Source organism: Neomonachus schauinslandi, chromosome 11 (assembly GCF_002201575.2).
Source record: "Neomonachus schauinslandi chromosome 11, ASM220157v2, whole genome shotgun sequence".
NCBI lineage: Eukaryota > Metazoa > Chordata > Mammalia > Carnivora > Phocidae > Neomonachus > Neomonachus schauinslandi.
The window spans coordinates 89,729,794-89,749,727 of record NC_058413.1 but is presented as its reverse complement, the minus strand read 5'-3'; the positions used below and the strand labels follow the sequence as shown (position 1 = coordinate 89,749,727).

Genomic DNA, 19,934 nt, shown 5'->3' with positions numbered 1-19,934 from the left:
AAATAAATAAATAAATAAATAAATAAATAAATAAATAAATAAATAAATAAATAAAAGAAAAACAGTACCCACCTCCCCACCCCGCCCCCGCTGAACCCAAAGAAAGTTCTCCACATTCAGCAATATCCTCTTCCACGGGTTCTGCCAACCTCCAACCAGCACTTCCCCTGGCCCTGCTCAGCAGGGAGCCCACCCGAGTGGGATCATCTGATCCCAGGTGAGTTCATGAGAAGAGGGAGACTTGCTCTATGACAGGGCTCCCTCCCAGCTCCCACACAGGCAGGAAGAAGGAAGTGTGTGATGGATGTCCAGTCCCATTTCTTCTCCTGTGACCATTTCTTCTGCGCATGACAGCAAACCTGCCTCACTCCCAGGCCTGCAGGGGACATGGGGTCTGGCTGACTAGCTCTCCTGGCCTGCAGTCCACCTAGGCCTGCCTCAGACCCACGCTCCCCCTAGCGGCTGGACCCGCGCCACAAAACTGCCCTGCATGCCTGGGTCTCACCCCAGAAACCCTTGCCCCTCTCCCCCATACTCAACCCAAATCAGCCTCCTGACCCAGCCCCGCTTCCCCCTTTCACTGTCCTCCAGACTTTCTAGCCGTGGGCAGCCTGGAAGATACCATTTTCCCAAACGGGTGAATGAGTTGGGCATAGAAGCCACAGAGCCCCATGTCTTTCTTTTCTGCCTAAGAGACAGGACTGAACTGAAATTTCGTGACAATGTCAAGGCAGAGGGAGATCCTGAACCGGGTCCTCTCAGCTGTGAGGTCAGGGATCATGTCTGACCCGTGACAGAAGCGAGGAACAGGAATTCGGGCTCAGACATGGATTTTTGGTCACCCCTTCTCGTTGGTTCAGCTCCTACCACATGTGCTGCTTAGGACCTTAACTCACTTAACATGGTTGACAGGGGATCGATTGTGGGGAGGCCAGGAGTAACGATGGACTTCTTCACTGGGACTCCTCCTAAGCTTTCTGCGTGAACCCCTTTCCTGAGGCTCTTCCTAGATGGAGTCAGCAGGATCTCAGTCTCCAAGGCAGAGAGGGCTTTGTCCTGAGGCCATTCCCCAAAGCCCTGTTCCACTGCCCCAGCCTACTGCCTTCCAGCCCCTTGCTCTGGCCGCTGCCCACCACATTTCGGAGTGATGAGTACAGGATGGGAGGCTCCTGTCAGCCACCCCCAGAGAGCAGTTCTGGACCAATTTCCAGGACTGAGGTCATAGTAGATGTGCTTCCCTCTTCAGGCTGCTGGGACTTTGACAAGTCAAGCTGAAGAAGAGGGACTGAAAGTTATACTGCCCCCTAGCCGTCACTTCTGCATGTTCTTGTCTACCCAAGAATACCCAAGTGTGAGGGCCAAGAGAGGGAGAACATCCACTTTAACTTCATTTGAATTTGCTCTGAAAGTGCATTGGGAAGAATGGGGACTGACACCTCAAACATAACAATGTGGGATCCATTTTCTCTATTTTTCCCAGGCTATGAGAGAGCCAGGTGGGTGCTCACCAGGGCTACCAGTATAGAAAGCTGCTTGATAGGGCTGAGATAAGAACAAAGAACATGAAACACTTGGTATTTCTAGCTCTCCATAGTAGCCCAGACCTCTGAGCCAGGGTAGATGTCGGAAACGTCAACCCGCAGGAGCCAGTCTCGAGAAAATCATCTGCCCCTAGAACAGTGGGCTCGGACCTGCAGGTGCCCCTCTGGTGTGGGATGAGGAACAACCTGACAGCGAGGGCAGTGGCAGGAGTGTCTTGATAAAGGTTAACTGCCACTAAAGCTTAGATTTGGCTTGTGTGTTGAAGAGGGCGCAAGAACTGTTTCTTCCAGAATAGACTTTGAATGTGGAGACTCAGGTTCAGGGCAGAGTCTGATTTTCCTCAGTGGGTAAATAGCGCAGATGTTCACTGAGCTCTGACACTGAGCCTGGATGAGACTGGTCCTTACTCTATAATTCTGGGTGGCCACGGTCTGGGGAAACATCCAGGGAATGCAGAGACATCTCAAGAAGCTCGTGTTAAATGACTAGAGAAGTTCTCTTTGTGTCTCTGCTTCATTGCTACAGTCACCAACTCTCGGAGCTTTGCTGGCCATCTACAGGAGCCCTTCTAGATGTTCCAAACTTCTGGGAATAGGTCATCTTCCCTAGGTTGCTGGGGGAGGGGAAGAGGAAGTAGTTGGGGGGGAAAGGGAAGGGAAGGGGATATAATAGCCTACAGGGAGTATCAGGATTTGGGGGAGACAATCTATATTCTGCACATGTCTGGCTCAGGAAAAACTTCCCAAGCTTTAACATATTGCAATGGGAACTTTATCAACGACTCAATTATTTCCTAAAGGCCCCAGATCACGTGAACTCACACATCACCCTCTGTTAGATAGGAAGGTCAAAAATTCTGTCATGCATACTACAGTTAGTGACTAGATCCAGGACCTCAGCAAGAGGGTAATAGAGAGCTTCAGTCGCACAGGGAGGGAGGGGAAGATGTCGCCCCCTAATCTGGAGGCTCCTGGTTACTGCCCATAAATCGCCATCAAGATTTCTATTGCTTGCCCTCCCAGCGTCTCATCCATGTATGCCCGTGCTCCCTCTGACAATCTCTCTGCCTCTCCTTTTTTCACCCTTTCTTACTGGCCTTGCCTTTGCTTTGGCATCCAAAGACATCACTCTTCCCACCCAATCTTGATGGGGGGACGGGTAGAACTGGCTAAGATCCTTTATCTCTAACCAGCTGTGAAGGCTGCTGTTACCTCAACTACCTGTTCGTCCTGGATTCGCTGCCTTCTCCCTCCATCTGCATAGGGGCCATTTAACATCTTAAGTCTCTTATCATTTAGATAACATGCGTTATCTACTTACCTGAATGTACCGTTACATGAATTTCTTTTCCATTATGTGAAACTTCTTGGGGCATTTTTAATGTAGCAGATAGAGGTATGACACGGGAAACTATTGCATTGTTTCACAAAATTTATGTATTTGTGATGAGCAACCCACTCTGCCACCCCACTCCCATATGCCAAGACTAACACAACCACCTTTCTGACTCCTGATTCATTTGGGGATATAATAAAATTTACAACTCTTGCTATCTCTCTTCATACATAGGCAACAATGTAGAAATCCACTGTTTAAAATGGTAGCCTTCCAAAGCAGAGTAGTAGATCCAAAACTTCAGCTCAGAATTTTGCAGCCAATCGTGGGCCTCGTTTTTATGTGCCTGAGCTTCTCATCGAAGTTTGAAACAAGAGGATGAATAAGGAGTTCCTTGTAAAACTGAGCATACTATTTTATTTATTTAAAGATTTTATTTATTTTTTTAAAGATTTTTATTTATTTATTTCACAGAGATAGAGAGAGAGAGCACAAGTAAGCAGAGTGGCAGACAGAGGGAGAGGGAGAAGCAGACTCCCCGCGGAGCGGGGAGCCCGATGTGGGGCTCGATCCCGGGACTCTGGGATCATGACCTGAGCCAAAGGCAGATGCTTAACCGACTGAGCCACCCAGGCGCCCCCAAAACTGAGCATATAAATGAGAAGTTTATCCTCAGAACTGATGGGATTCCATGAGATTATAATCGATTTGAACCAGGGCCTAGTGTGGAAATGAGATTGTACTGAGAACCAGTTATAGTACTAATCTGAATTAGGAGTGAATTTAAGACTAATCTTTTCTTGCAAATATATTTGCAAGATGAGCCCTTTTAAGGAGGAGTTTCCAGAAGTGCAGAAATAGAACTTAGAGAGGAGAACTCTGTGGTTGGTTGGTTGTTTGGTTTTGACAGGAGTAGTTTGAATTGCAGCTGGATCAAACCACTGAGATGTAGCAACTTGTTCCTCTCTTGAACCAGAAGGGCAGCTGGGTGTGACGGAGAGCCACTGGGTCTGGCATTAGACCCTGCCTGGGGTTTCAGGGCAGCGGGTGCCTGCGGCTAGTTGGCCAATCCTCAACAGCCCTAGAATAGAAACTTTGTTTTGTTCATCGTTTTAGAGACAGAACATTTCACTCCTGGCTACCTACTACAAGAAAACCCAAAATATTTTTGCTTCTTTACCACAGTTGGATACATTATTGCAAAGTCACTGCAGATAGGGAACATGGGAACATGGTTGGGGGATTCAGGACTCATTGGAGAAGACTTCTGAGGCTTGGAACAGTGAAACATTACTGGAGGCTCTCAGAGTGGAGGACTTGGAACCAAGGAAAGGTCTATTTGGTCTTTTACGTGATTTTTCTCTTCTGCCTCCTGCAGAAATCAACCTGACCCTTTATACCCTGGGTACTGCCCTATCTAGGAATAAAGCAAGATTTGGTATGGAAAAAAGGAAAACTAAACTAAATAATCACATGCATGGTCTGACATTTTATTTATTTATTTATTTATTTATTTATTTATTTATTTATTTATTTATTTTAAGTAAGCTCTCTGCCCAACATGGGGCTTGAACTCACAACCCCAAGATCAAGAGTCACATGCCTTATTGAATGAGCCAACCAGGCACCCCTGGTCTGATATTTTTAAACAGATCATGGAACATAACATCCCCTCACCAACCAGGGAATTTATTTTGAGAAAGGGTTTTCCAGATTCCTTCATCTTTCATTTGTAATGGAACCTGGGGGACACATATCAGAAAATTCTCTTATGGCGTAAAAGGACAGCTTCATCCCCTATCAGCCTATGATGCCGGTGGTCAGAGGAAGAGAGGAGAAGAGGAGTAGGAGCAGGATAGCAAAATGTCTCCATTGCCTATCCCCAACAGGCAGAGAAAAAGGTCACTGTACTGACTGCGGTGATTTATTTTGATCACAAGGGGGAGTTTAAGTTGTAACTACACAATGCCCGGGGCAAGAAAAACGAAATTTGAAAATCTGGATTCATTGGAAGATCTTAATTATTCCCCTGCTCAATAGCCTCGTTGAACGGGAAACACAATAAAGACAAAACGACCGAGGATTGAGATCTTGCAAGAATGAGGGCCACCAGGTCAGGAAGCCCCTCCAGTTGAGACACCAGCAGAAGTGAGAGAACAGGGAATATAAGTGTGGAGATGCAGCTGTGACGACCGACCTTCTTAGTTACAGAAGTGGGGATTGTGGCGCCTACTTCATATTGCTTCGTCATGTCAATGATCTCCCTTGGCCCCCACTAGAAAGAGCCCTGGCAGTGGCTATTTCATGGTTGTTGGTGGTAGTATGATTGAATTGCTATCACCTCCCAAGGATAAGGCTGTAATGGGAATTTTTGTACCCCCTTGCTGCGAATGTAAAGCTTCTACCCAGGAGAGGGAGAATGGATGCTGAGAGATAAAAGGGGTGGAGTGTGCTGGTTTTCTTCCATTTACCCCTTCCAGATCAATTCTCCACCCTTTTCTACCTGCTATCTGACCCCTATGTTATATGGATTCATATGATATATGGCCCCAAAGCCTCTGGGCTCTATTTGAGCATGGCCAATGGGAAGCTTCTGCAGATGAGTAGGATGGAGTAGTGTGAGGTCCTAGTCTGTAGTCTCCAGGTTCCTTCTTTAAAACATGGCCTCAGGCTAGCTCTGCCCCCATAAAAAATCTCCACCAAACACGCTTTGCATGTCCAGCAACATCCTTCTCCCTTTCTTCCTGCGGATTAGGGATGCTGACAATCCAAATGCCTCCTCAGTTTTTGAACTAGCCTGGTGGTTTCTTTATTCCTTGTACAAACCTCTTTACAATAAAACTTATTGAATTTTTTATTAAATTTTCTTATTTCCCATTTGAACCCCAATGGTGCCAACAAATTTCTCAGGATTTTGGCTAAAACCTTGAGATAGGCAATAGAACAAGGTGTGTGGTGGATGCCACAAAGTATGGAAAACAAGAGTTTTTAGGAGTTGCAAAGGTTCTATTACTGATTCTAATATGCTTTTTTGTCTTTGGTTTTCAACAGTTTTACTACACTTTGTGCAAATATGGTTCTATTTGAGTTGGTCTTACTTGGAATTCATTTATCTTCTTGGATATGTCAAAAACCCATAAGGTTAGTTGGAGATTTCTCAACAGAAACTTGACAAGCCAGAAGTGTGTGGCATGATATATTCAAAGGGCTGAATGGGAAAAGTCTACAGCAAGAATATTCTATCCGACAAGGCGATCATTCAGAATATATTGAAGGAGAGATAAAGAGTTTCTCAGACAGGCAAAAGCTAAAGGAGCTCATGACCACTAAACCAGCCCTGCGAGAAATATTAAAAAGGGACTCCTTAAGTGGAAAGGAGAGACCAAAAGTGACAAAGACAAAAAAGGATCAGAGAAAATCTCCAGAAACAATGCTATAACAAGTAATAAAATGGCAATAAATACGTATCTATCAATAATTACTTTGAATGTAATGGGCTAAACACTCCAATCAAAAGATAGGGTGGATAAAAAAAAAAAGACCCATCTATATGCTGTCTCCAAGAGACTTATTTTAGACCTACAGACACCTACAGATTGAAAGTGAGGGGATGGAGGATATTTACCATGCAAATGGATGTCAAAAGGAAGCGTGAGTAACAATGCTTATATCAGACAAACTAGACTTTAAAACAAAGATGGTAACAAGAGACAAAAAAAGGGCACTATATAATCATAAAGGGGACAATCCAACAAGAAGATATAACATTTGTAAATATTTATGCACCCAACATGGGAGCACCCAAATATATAAAACAATAACAAACATAACACAACTGAGGGGACTTTAACACCCCACTTATATCAATGGACATATCATCTAAACAGAACATAAACAAGGAAACAATGGCTTTGAATGACACAGTGGACCAGATAGACTTAACAGATATATTCAGAACTTTCCATCCTAAAACAGCAGAATACACATTCTTTTCAAGTGCACATGGAACATTCTCCAAAATAGATCACATATTAGGTCCCAAAACAGGCCTCAACAAATACAAAAAGATTGAAGTCATAGCATACAACTTTTCTGACCACAATGCTATGAAACTAGAAGTTAAGCTAAGAAAAAATGTGGAAAGACCACATATACACAGAGGTTAAACAACATGCTACTAGACAATGAATGGGTCAACCAGGAAATCAAGGGGGAAATTTAAAAATACATGGAAACAAATGAAAATGAAAACCTTTGGAAGTAAGAGGGAAGTATATGGTAATAGAAGCCTACTTCAAGAAGCAAGAAAAATTTCATATAAATAACCTAACCTTATATCTACAGGAGCTAGAAAAAGAAGAAAAATGAAGCCTAAAGCCAGAAGAAGGAAGGAAATAATAAAGATTAGAGCAGAAATAAATGATACAAAAACTAAAGAAAACAGAACAGATCAATGAAACTAGGAGCTGGCTCTTTGAAAAAAAAAAATAACAAAAATGATAGATCTATAGCCAGACTTACCAAAAAGCAGAGAAAGGACTCAAATAAATAAAATCATGAATGAAAGAGGAGAGATCACAACCAATGCCATAGAAATGCAAGTATAAGAGAATATTATGAAAAACTATATGCCAACAAACTGGGCAATCTGGAAGAAATGGATACATTCCTAGAAACATATAGATTACCACAACTGAGGGGCACTTGGGTGGCTCAGTCGGTTAAGCATCCAACTCTTGGTTCCAGCTCAGGTCATGATCTCAGGGTCATGAGCTCCAGCCCCCTTTTTGGACTTCACACTGGGCATGGAGCCTGTTTAAGATTCTTTCTCTCCTTCTGCCTCCCCTGCCACTCATGCTCTTTCTCTCTCAAAAAAAAAAAAAAATTAAAAAGGAAAAAAATTACCAAAACTGAAATAGGAAGAAATAGAAAACTTGAACAGACCAATAACCAGAAAAGAAATTGAATCAGTAATCAAAAACTCCCAACAAACAGAAGTCCAGGACCAGATGGCTTCACAAGTAAATTCTACCAAACATTTAAAGAAGAGTTAATATCTATTCTTCTCAAACTATTCCAAAAAATAGAAGTGGAAGGAAAACTTCCAAATACATTCTATAAGGCCAACTATTACCCTGATACCAAAACCAGATGAAGACACCCTTACAAAAGAGAACTGCAGGCCAATATTTCTGATGTACACAGATGCAAAAATTCTCACTAAAATACTAGCAAACCAAATCTAACAATACATTTTTAATAAACCATCCATCATGATCAAGTGGGATTTATCCCTGGGTAGCAAGGGTGATATTAACGTGATATACCACATTAATAAAAAAAAAAAGGATAAGAACCACATGATCCTGTCAATAGATACAGAAAAAGCATTTGACAAAGTACAGTATCCATTCATGATAAAAACACTCAACAAAGTAAGTTTAGAGGGAACATGCAACATACTAAAGGCCATATATGAAAAACCCACAGCTAATATTATCTTTAAATGGAGAAAAACTGAGAACTTTTCCTCTATAGTCAGGAATACAGGGATGTCCACTCTCACCACTGTTATTTAACATAGTACTGGAAGTCCTAGCCACAGCAATCGGACTATAAAAAGAAATAAAGGTCATCCAAATCGGCAAAGAAGTAAAACTTTCAATATTTGCAGATGACATGATACTATATATAGAAAACCCAAAAGATTCCACCAAAAGACTGCTAGAACTAATAAACAAATTCAGCAAAGTCAGAAGATAAAAAATCAATGTACAGAAATCTGTTGCATTTCTATACACCAATAAGGAAGCAGCAGAAAGTGAAATTAAGGTATCAAACCCATTTACAATCGCACTAAAAACAAGAAGATACTTTGGAATAAACCTAACCAAAGGGGTGAAAAACCTGCACTCTGAAAATTATACAACACTCATGAAAGAAATTGAAGATGACATAAAGAAATTGAAAGACATTCCATGCTCATGGGTCAGAAGAACAAATGTTGTTAAAATGTCTATACTACCCAAAGCAATCTACACTTTTAATGCATTTTAGTAGCATTTTTCACAGAACTAGAACAAACAGTCCTATAATTTGTATGGAACCACAAAAGACCCCCCAAATAGCCAATGAAACTTGGAAAAAGAAAAGCAAAGTTGGACACATCAAAATTCTGGACTTCAAGTCCTATTAAAAACACATAGTAATCAAAACAGTATGGTACTGGCACAAAAATAGACACATAGATCAACAGAACAGAATAGAAAACCCAGAAATGAACCCACAACTATATGGTCAATTAGGCTTCGACCAAGCAGGAAAGAATATCCAATGGGAAAAAGACTGTCTCTTCAACAAATAGTGTTGGGAAAACTGGACAGCCACATGCAAAAGAATGAAACTGGACCACTTTCTTACACCATACACAAAAAGAAATTCAATATGGATTAAAGATCTAAATGGGAGACCTGAAACCATAAAAATCCTAGAAAAGAACACAGGCAGTAATTTCCTTGACATGGGCCATAGCAACTTCTTTCTAGATATGTCTCCTGAGGCAAGGGAAACAAAAGCAAAAATAAACTATTGGGACTACATCAAAATAAAAAGCTTCTGCACAGTGAAGAAGCAATCAACAAAACTAAAACGCAACCTACTGAATGGGAGAAGATATTTGCAAATGACATATCTGATAAAGAGTTAGTATCCAAACTATATAAAGAACTTATAAAACTCAACACCCAAAAAATGAATAATCTAATTTAAAAATGGGCAGGAGACATGAATAGACATTTTTCCAAAGAAGATATACAGATGGCCAGCAGACACATGAAAAGATCCTCAACATCATGCATCATCAGGGAAATGCAAACCAAAACTACAATGAGATATCACCTTACACCTGTCAGAATGGCTAAAACCAATGACACAAGAAACAACAGGTGTTGGTGAGGATGCAGAGAAACGGGAACCCTCTTGCACTGCTGGTGGAAATGCAAACTGGTGCAGCCACTCTGGAAAACAGTATGGAGGTTCCTCAAAATGTTAAAAATAGAACTACCCTGTGATCCAGCAATTGCTCTACTAAGTACCTAGTAAGGTATTTAACCAAAGAATACAAAAATACGAATTCAAAGGGATCCATGAACCTTGATGTTTATAGCAGCATTATCTATAATAGCCAAGATATGGAAATAGCCCAAGTGTCCTTCGACTGATGAATGGATAAAGAATATGTGGTATGTATATATATATATACATACAGTGGAATATTAGTCATAAAAAAGAATGAAATCTTGCTATTTGCAGCAACGTGGATGGAGCAAGAGAGTACTATGCTTCATAAAATAAGTCAGTCAGGAAAGACAAATGCCATTTGATTTCACTCATATGTGGACTTCAAGAAACAAAACAAATGAGCAAAAGGAGGAAAATAGAGAGAGAGGGAGGCAAACCAAGAAACAGGCTCTTAACTGTAGAAAACAAACTGATGGTTACCAGAGAGGAGGTGGGTGGGGGGGATGTGGGAAAATAGGTGATGGGGATGAAGGAAGGCACTTCTTGTGATGAGCACTGGCTGTTGTATGGAAGTGTTGAATCACTATATTGTACACCTGAAATTAATTTTAACACTGTATGTTAACTGGGAATTTAAATAAAAACTTTTAAAAAAGCCACAAAGCTCATTGTTCTTACCAAAAGTCTTTCTAAAATAAACTTCTCAGAGTGTTGCAAGCCTGTGGTTAACATCCATAGTTTGAAAAAAGTTGATTTTGGCCATTTTTGCTAGTGTTCTCACTGCTTTTATGGAAAAGCACCCTATTGGTGGTTTTTACTCTACCATTCTGGAAGAGCTTCTCAGGACAAGCTTTTGAAAGGAGGAAGAAAGAATAACATTTTGTTTGCCAGTTCAGTTAACTTTATAGCTTCACTGATGAGAAGGTGAGATATTCAATATAAACATGAAGTCTTTTTTTTTAATTTAATTTTGTTATGTTAATCACCATACATACATCATTAGTTTTTGATGTAGTGTTCCATGATTCATTGTTTGCATATAACACCCAGTGCTCCATTCAATATGTGCCCTCTTTAATACACATCATCAGGCTAACCCATCCCCCACCCCCCTCCCCTCTAGAACCCTCAGTTTGTTTCTCAGAGTCCATTGTTTCTCATGGTTCGTCTCGCCCTCTGATTTTCCCCCCTTCATTTTTCCTTCCTATTTTCTTCTTCTCCTTCTCCTTCTTCTTTTCTTCTTCTTCTTCTTCTTCTTCTTTTTTAACATATAATGTATTTGTTTCAGAGGTACAGGTCTGTGATTCAACAGTCTTACACAATTCACAGCGCTCACCATAGCACATACCCTCCCCAATGTCTATCACCCAGCCACCCCATCCCTTCCACCCCCTCACCACTCCAGCAACCCTCAGTTTGTTTCCTGAGATTAAGAATTCCTCATATCAGTGAGATCATATGATACATGTCTTTCTCTGATTGACTTAATTCGCTTAGCATAATACCCTCTAGTTCCATCCACGTCGTTGCAAATGGCAAATTCCGTTTTTGGAGGTTCCTCAAAAAGTTGCAAATAGAGCTACCCTGCGACCCAGCAATTGCACTACTGGGTATTTACCCCAAAGATACAAATGTAGGGATCCGAAGGAGTATGTGCACCCCAATGTTTATAGCAGCACTGTCCACAATAGTCAAACTATGGAAAGAGCCAAGATGTCCATCAACAGATGAATGGATAAAGAAGATGTGGTATATATATATACAATGGAATATTAAACATGAAGTCTTTTTTTTTTTTTTTGGTTGTCAAATGATCCTTTATTGAAACATTTTCCTTTGTAGTTAACTAGCTGGGCATTCCAGATGACTGTTGATGTCATCTATGATGTCATGAGGGTGGTGGCCATCAACATTGCAGCCCACAGACTGGGCAGTCCCCAGGATTTCTTTAATTGTTCCAGAGAGTTCTCTGGCTAAATATCGGTGTTGCATCTGTTGGGCAATATTGACAATCTCATCAAAAGTGGTATTTCCACTGTGCTTAATGTTTTTCTGCTTCTTTCTGTCTCTTGGTGGTTCCTTGAGGGCTTTGATAATCAGGGCAGAGGCAGAAGGTACCACTTCAATCTGGGCCTGTCTGTTCTGAATGGTCAGTTTCACCGTAATCCTTAGACCCTTCCAATCACCGGTTGCCTTGGCGATGTCATCACCAGCCTTTTTTTGGAGACAGAGCCAGCGGGCCGATCTTCGGGGCCAGGGCAGACGTGGCACCGACTCCGCCACCGGTGCATCTCAGGTACACCACTTTGATCTCGTTGGGGTCGAACCAGCGGAGGTGGCTGGTGTCGGATGAACCCAGATTCGGGACGACCGAAGAAAGTTGCACCTTTGCCTCCCCGAGCCAAAAGCCAAAAGTAAACATGAAGTCTTAAATAATAGATCTGTAAAAACATGAAATAGGTTGCACAGGTAGGTAATTAAACTGGATTATCTTTCAGTTACAATGTAACTCTGATTTCCTGTGAGTTCTAGTGCCTGGTTTTATTCAAGTACTCAATAAGTATTTTTTGGAAACAATCCTCATTAATATTTAGAATATATGTTTGGTTTTCTAATAATTTCTTCCTAACCTCTCACTAAAATCTAATTCCATAATTTACTAACATGGGTAGGGTTGGTTATAAGAATCTTTATTATTTAATATGTGGAGATGAGACTGACTTGTAAAATCTAGAACAATGAAATTCTTGTTTTAAAAATTGTCTATTACAAATAGTCAAATTTTGGGGCACCTGAGTGGCTCAGTCATTAAGTGTCTGCCTTCAGCTCAGGTCATGATCTCAGGGTCCTGGGATCGAGCCCCGCATCGGGCTCCCTGCTCCGCAGGAAGCCTGCTTCTCCCTCTCCCACTCCCCTTGCTTGTGTTCCCTCTCTCACTGTGTCTCTCTCTGTCAAATAAATAAATAAAACCCCAAATAGTCAAATTTGATATTTGCTTGTCTCTATCTTGTTTAATGTCCACACCACTGACTAGAGTTTGGCAAAGAGAATTTTCCATAAAACTTGGGATGCCTGGGTGGCTCAGTCGGTTAAGCATCTGCCTTCGGCTCAGGTCATGATGACAGGGTCCTGGAATCAAGCCCCACATTGGACTCCCTGCTCAGAGGGGAGTCTGCTTCTCCCTCTCCCTCTGCCCTCACCCCCACCCCCAGCTCGTGCTCTCTCTCTTGCTCTGCTCTCTCACTCTCAAATAAATAAGTAAATAAAATCTTCAAAACAAAGAGAATCTGCCATAAAATTCAAGAGCATTCATTGAACATGCTATGTGTTAAATTGCCATTTGTTGCTCCAAAATTTCAAAAGGAAAATAATTCATATATAATTTGTAGGTTTTGAGTCCTGTGAAATAATATTTTTTTTGCAATGCTATATTCTCATAAGTTATAACTCACTATTAAATTCCCACTTTATAAAATATTTGTCAAGTGAAAGGAAACTACATAATCCAGCTATTGATCTGTTTATCATGATTGCTTCTGATCAATACCGAAGAAATGTTACTTTAACCTCAGTAGTTTGTCAAGAACATTTCACATATTCCTTGTCTGGCAAATCAAAGTAGTTGTCTCTTATAAGAGCTATATTCATGCTTCCCAAAAAATCAGTTCAAGAATGAATATCTAATTTTCTGGGTTACTGGGCAATTTAGTGGAATTGTTAATAACAGGGAATCTAGGTCAGACAGATACTGAATGCATTCTGGCAGTGCCTTTGCAAATTGTTTTTTTTTTCCTTAGAAAACTTCAATATCTGGGGCCACCTGGGTGGCTCAGTGGGTTAAGCATCTGCCTTTAGCTCAGGTCATGATCCTGGGGTCCTGGGATTGAGCCCCGCATCAGGTTCCCTGCTCAGTGGGGAGTCTGCTTCTCCCTCTCCCTCTGCCCCTCCCTCCCACTTGTGTTCTCTCTCTCTTTCAAATAAATAAGTAAAATCTTTAAAAAAAAAAAAAAGAAGGAAAGAAAACTTCTATATCTGTAAGACTCAGTTTCTGCATCTGGGTAGTAAAGACGATGAAAATACCTATCTGTGTTTTAGAAGGTTGAGATGAGATGTATGTACATTGCTAAGTACTTGGAAAGTGCTCAAAATATTTTAAATTATTATCTGGCTCTTAGAGCAATAAAAATGATACTGAAGTTGGTGTGAGTTGGCCTTATACATACCCATACAATGATAAATGGAACTGAGGGAAAATTTTGGTAGTTCCAGGGTTTTGTATTATTGACTGGTCTTTCATCGGTACCTTTGCTATGCATGTGACATGAGTGATGATTTTATCATCTGTTTTTACCGAGCCTGGCAGATTGCCAGCAGTATCATAACTGAAAAGAAAGCTAAACAATCTTCTACTTTGATGTCTCTGATTCACTGAATAATATAGTGTATTCCTATTTAAATTATTTATATCCTTTATTTAATTTTAAAATAAAAATCAAGCTTCTATTTTGGGGGGCAAGACACACACAGACTGCCCTGAAGTGTCAGAACCCTGGGAGGGTTCCCAGGGAGTCTGCCTGTGTGTTCAGATGGACCAGCTCCTGAGCACGTTGCTTCTTCCTGCACCTGTTGCCCTCCTGTTTCTATCCCCTCTAGAATTGGTATGAGCAGGGGGGCACACAGCCCATTTAAAAAAAGAAAAGAAAAAGGAAAAAGAAGGAAGGACAAAAATGTAAAGTACCTATCATTATTACTATTATAGGAGATTTTTGGTCAAATGGTTCCTTATTATATTTTTCACCCCTCTGTTGAGATTCCCTACTGTTCATTCATGTCTCTTTTCTGCTATAAGTTCTTGAGAATATCATAGGAATTTAAATTCCTTGTCTGTTAATTCCAACATCTGGGTTGCTCCAAGGTCTTTTTATATTGATTCTCTGAAACTTTCTCCACGGCTTTACTTCCATAGGAAAAGAAAATAAACTTATGTCAGAAAAGTGTATCACTCAATGCTTAAAACTACATTACATTAAATAGACAATGCATTAAAAATGTACAATTTTCCACTATTAAAATTTGATGAATAAAAAAAGTTGATTGAGAGAGATGTAGGTAGATAATAGATTTTAAATGAAAATGGGATTAAACTAAACTATTTTAAAACTTTTTTTTTTACTGAACATATTCTAACATGTTTTCAAATCAATAAATTTGTATTGAGGGGCACCTGGGGGCTCAGTCAGTTAAGCGTCTGCCTTTGGCTCAGGTCATGATCTCCGGGTCCTGGGATCAAGCCTTGCACTGGGCTCTCTGCTCGGCAGGGAGTCAACTTCTCCCTCTCACTCTCCCCCTGTGCTCTCTCTCTCTCTCTCTCTCAAATTAAAAAACAAAACAAAACAATATTTTTATTGATATTATATCACTTCTAAGGACGCATGGTATTTCAGCATATGGATGTATCATATTTGATTTAGGCAATCCTGATTGTTTCTACTTTTTGACTTTTATTACCAACACTGCCATGAAGCTTGTTTCCTCACGTGTATTTTTTCTATCTTGTCTCATTCTTTCCCCCCAAATTAAAATTATTTTCTTGTGATTTGTTTTTAATTGAGGTATAATTGACATACAAAATTATACTAGTTTCAGGTGTAAAACATCATGATTCGGTATTTGTATATATTGTGAAATGATCACCACAATAAGTCTAATTAATATCCATCACCACATACACAATTTTTTTCTTGTAATGAGAACCTTTAAGATTTACTCTCTTAGCAACTTTCAAATATGCGAAACAGTATCATTAACTGCAGTCACCATCCTGTACATTAGATCTCCGTGAGTTACTTATTTTGTAACTGGAAGTTTGTAGCTTTTGGTTCCCTTCACCCATTTCATCCATCCCCTACCCTCTACCTCTGGCAACCACCAATCTGTTTTCTTGTTCTCGGCATCTATGAGCTTGTTTTGTTGTTGGTGTGGGTTTTCTTTGTTTTGATTTTAGATTCCACACATATGTGAGATCATGTGGTATTTGTCTTTCTCTCTGTCTGACTTATTTCACTTAGCATAATGCCCTCAGGTTCCATCCATGTTGTTGTAAATGGCAAGGTTTCATTCTTTTTTATGGCTGAATAATATTCCATTTATATATATCCATTCTGTATTTATATATATTGTGACTCACACACAAACACACACACACACACATATGATTGATAAAGCTTCACCATGTCAATTTAAGGAATTATGGGCTCTTGACGTTGCCAGTTGTTCCTGATTGGCCCTTTGATGTATGTGCATGTATACATACACACCCAAACCCACCCATACACACACTTCTGTATGTGGTCAAATCTATCAAACTTGTCCTATTTTGTGATTGATGTTATGATTGGAAAAGCTTCTCTATCACTAGATTATATGAATATTTATAAATATTTTTAATATAATAGTGAGCTTAGAATAAGAGAGCACTTTGGGATTGTGTAGATATTGGATCCAATACCAGCTGTGCCATTAACTAGTTGTAACAAACTGTATTTTCCAAAGATGGCTGCAACAATTTCTCCCATACCACATGCTCTTCTATAACTTCGCTATGCTCCAATCAAAAAGTGGAACTTGGCCAGGCTTATGACTCACTTGTAAGCAATAGACTGTATCGGAAGTAATGATGCATGATTTCCAGAGCTAGCCCATAAAATGTGATGCAATTTCCACTTTGTTAGAATACATACTTGCCTTTAGAGCCCTAAGCTTCTGTTTAAGAAGTCTGGAGGCTCCATGCTGTGAAGAGGCCCAAGAAACATGAAGGGTCCATATGGAAGTGTTCTGACCACCAGCCCCCGGTGACATCACAACTTATACCAGCATCAACTATAAAGACATATGAGTGAAGACACCTCAATATGATTCCAGTCTCCAGTTCTTGAATCACCTCCACACTCTGAGTCTTGCCAGTTGAGGTCCCAGACATCACGGAGCAGAGACAAGTTATCCCCACTCTACTTTCTGAACTGTGACCATAGTACCAGTCAATACAATAATATTTTTATTCAGCAATAATAACTGGAAAACCATGTGACACTTGTCAAATTACTAGACTTGTCCAGACTTGTCAACTTATCCAGTTAGAATCTGGGAAACCAATCTGTTCTTCAGGTTTCTCCTCTATTAAATTGTCTTACAATAATAGCTACTTCATAGGGAGCTGTGAAGATTAAATGAGATCATACATGAAAAGTACTTAGCATGTGTCTAGCACACTCCAAGAAGTCAAACAATAATAGTCATGACAGTATTTAAAAGTAAGGTTTTTTGTTTATTGTGTTTAAATCTTTAATACATGTGAAATTTAATTTGGTCTAATATGTAAGGTTGTATGAATTATTTATCAGTCAACTCTAAGCTAACACTTAGATTAGTAGTCAAATTACCACCTTTTAAAAGATATGTGAAGGGGCACCTAGGTGGCTCAGTCATTAAGCGTCTGCCTTCGGCTCATGTCATGATCCCAGGGTCCTGCGATCGAGCCCCGCATCAGGCTCCCTGCTCAGCAGGAAGCTTGCTTCTCCCTCTCCCACTCCCCCTGCTTGTGTTCCCTCTCTCGCTGTGTCTCTGTCAAATAAATAAATAAAATCTTAAAAAAAAAAAAAGATATGTGAAGAAAATTCTCCTGCATCACTATGTGCAGATATGGAAGAAGAGCATGTGTGTATCAGAGGAGTGATACTTGGGGGTCGTATCATGTGGATAAAGAAATTTTCACCTAGGTCTTAACTGTGTTCATTTGTTCAAGTTGGAAAATGGAACTAAGAAGAAAATCCCAAGATGGGTGAGCCAAAAGAAAATCTCCAAGCTTAGAGCACTTTTATCTAGGCAGTAAGGAAACCCAATAAAAAAGATTCTCCTCATTCACGAGGAGGAGTGCATTTACACACCTGTACACACTGTCACTCCTAGGTGTCAAAATGTAACTTCATTTTCTAACCTAACTTCATCTTGTTTTAGAGCTCCATTCCTAGCGATGGTGGAAAACATTTGTCTTCTCAGCTTACAATTTGAGGGGGGGGGGGGGGAACGGAAGCAAAAGAGGTCAGGGAGAAAATGTTAACAAGAATGTGGTCTCAGCTGGAGATGGGCTTTAGCCAAATCTCATGGAAAAGCTCTGAAACACAAAATGCGCCACAGACTTAGTCCCATCTTGATGCAAGGAGTCAGCTGTTTATTGGCTGAGGTCTTTGCTCATGTTGGGAGCTTAGCATCTGGGCAAGGCAGCTCCCATTTGGCAGAGGGCAAATCTGCAGAGTAGTAAATAGCTATGAGATGCCATGAGCCAACCCTCAATGCAGCTGGATGGCAGAAGCACTGATCAGCTAGGAGGATTTGGGCTGGGTACCAAAACCAAATGAAAATCATTCACTACATAAAAAAAAAAAAAAAATTCAGTGCTCTGATGTTGAGAATGCCAACATTTACTCTTGGACCATCGAGGAAAGATTTTATAACTAGAACCCTCTTTTCGTTCAACAAAGCCAAGCTTTGTCCAAACATTGATTCATAAATATTTTTAAAGTCTGTTTTGAGACCCAGTGAAAACAATGATCTCTCTCTCTTTTTTCCCTTAGAATGATGTCTCCCATCCCCAATGATTCAATGGGTGAGTGAGCCCATACACAACTAGGAATAAAAACATGTTGTTTCCCTAACTCAAAATATCCATGTTACATTGGCTTTTCCAATCTGCTTGTCCATTTTCAAAAGGTTGTCTTCGTGTCTTTCTTCATCCTGGCTCCATAAAATCCCAATTGAGAATTCCTCAGAAAGGATCATATTCTCAGACGCAGACAGAGCGCACCAAATTACTCAAGTAGAGGGGTGGTTGGTTTACTGTTAAAAATTTTATGTGGCCTAATGAGGGAAGGAAAAGCTCGTGGAAATCCAGGACCAGGAACTTCAGTGTGCCTCATAAGGAGAGAAATGCCAGAGTTATTCTGTACCCAAGGAAGCTTCACCACCTTGGCCACAGTCCACCATCAGTGCTACTCCATTTATCTCTACCTATTTACTTCACTCAGTGCTGGCTTCTCTTCCCACCACTACTAACTTCTGCTCTCTTACACCCTCTGTTGACTCATAACCTCATCTTATAGGGGATACTTTCTAACTATAACACTACCCATGGCATCTCTGTTCATTCTATTATCTGCAACTACCATGCCATCTGCTTTATTCACATTTTCCCCTTCATTCTTCCCCTGCTCCTTCATTCTTATAAGGAGTACTGGCCATCTTTGCACAAGATTTCCATTCCCAATTAAATCACCTAATTCAATCTGCAGCTGGATGGCCACCTGGCCAGCCAGGGGCCTGATAATTCAAGCCAATTTTACCCACACCAAATTGTCTCTCAAATCTTAGTTTCCACAAACTGAAAGTCCCCTACAATTTTCTTGATGCCTATCCAGGTTCTTTCTGCCTGAAATTCCCTTCCTCCAAGAGCTCTACCAAAGAAAGATATGGCTCATATTGCCAACAAATTGGGAAGCCAGTGTTATTCCTCTTTTATCTCCATAACCCATGGGTAAAAGGAGAGCACCAGGAGATGTCAGGGCTAATCTAAAGAGAATCTCAACTCCAACCAGAGGAGTGGATATAGATGAACATAAAGCATGGTCACAGAGTTCTCAGTGCAAGTTTGGGATTATTTTGACCCAATTCTTTGCATTACCATATAGGAGATAATAAATAACCAGTTCCAAATCCAACCCTATTTGTGGCAACCCTATTTCCGTCATAAGGAAATCAAAACTGCCAGATGTGAGCAACAGGGATTTGCAAAACTTCAGTCTAGTCTAGTCCTCCATCATTAATGAGACTCAGTTACCCTCCACTCTCTCTCCTTGTGACTTTCACCAGCTGGCTTTCTCACTCTCTAACCATTGGTTGGAAGAGGAGATCAAAGTACAGGTTTGGGGGAAGAGATAAAGGGGATGGTGAGTTGAAGAATGAGCCAATCCAAGAAAGATGCAGAA

At 40.6% G+C, this 19,934-nt stretch overlaps 1 pseudogene; it reads right to left on the bottom strand.

Moving 5' to 3' along the window:
* Nucleotides 1-11,739: 11,739 nt before the first annotated feature.
* LOC110586083 lies at nt 11,740-12,319 on the bottom strand (annotated as a pseudogene).
* Nucleotides 12,320-19,934: the final 7,615 nt, after the last annotated feature.